Raw genomic sequence first — 991 nt, forward strand, 5'->3', positions numbered from 1 at the left:
CACACACACACAGAAACCACGGTTGGCTTAAATCCTTTTTTGAGGACACCCTAAAGAGAACAAAGTGTGTTACTGTTAAAATGTTGTCTGGAGCCATCCCCTGATCTCAGATGTTTAAACACATTTTGTTTGGAATAAGCCTGTGCATGTGTGAACTGGAGCCCCAGTAGCCATACCGTGGTAGAATAGTTATGCCACCAGGTCCCAAATCATGTTTACGACGGTTAGTGTGTTGGAGCCCATTGTGGCCCCAGTGTCAGTCCGTCTCACTGGCGCTCTGCCAATGCTTGTGAGTGGTCGTGCCATCAGAAACGGACCCAGATTATCACGTTATACTTAAGTCTGTTGAGAATTTAATCTAATTTCACTGTACTACTCTGTTTGGGGCCAACATAATCGATCTCCTGCATCATCCTCAAAAAAAAATAAAAAATAAGCATATGTTCTTCAGGGACTGGTCCTTCCTGATACCAGTTCAAGGTACACGAGACTAAGTCTACCCATCCTTGATTCTAAGGACCATTTGGGCTGCACTTCCTCATTGGATTTGTTCATTCTGTAGCAGCCCTGTGTATAGGCACAATATTTCTTGCCAAAACCATAATTCTAAAGCATCAGTTCTTAATAAACTTTCTCTATCGCCCAGCCTTCCATACATGTGGGGCAATCGAAATACCATGGGCGGGGGGAGGAGGGTGTCAGTCACAGCCCTCAAAGTGACGTTTTTTTGACTGTAAACACCTTACAGAAGTCTCTTGCAGATTTGCCCAATCCGAACATTTGATTTCAGAACTGCTACTTCCGTGGGCATCAGTCATGAAGCCAAGCAAAAGAATTCCTTGACAACTTCAATGGTTTATCTATCATGATGTTGCTTATTGATCTGATTGTAAAGAGTTTTGTTTTCTTTAATTTTGAGATAGAACTCATACTGAAGGCTTTGTATTCGCAGGGTTTATGAACCCAAACAGGCTGATCAGACAACAGACTT

This window comes from Echinops telfairi, unplaced genomic scaffold, assembly GCF_000313985.2.
Source record: "Echinops telfairi isolate 266 unplaced genomic scaffold, ASM31398v2 ScPeMD7_443;HRSCAF=831, whole genome shotgun sequence".
Taxonomy (NCBI): Eukaryota; Metazoa; Chordata; class Mammalia; order Afrosoricida; family Tenrecidae; genus Echinops; species Echinops telfairi.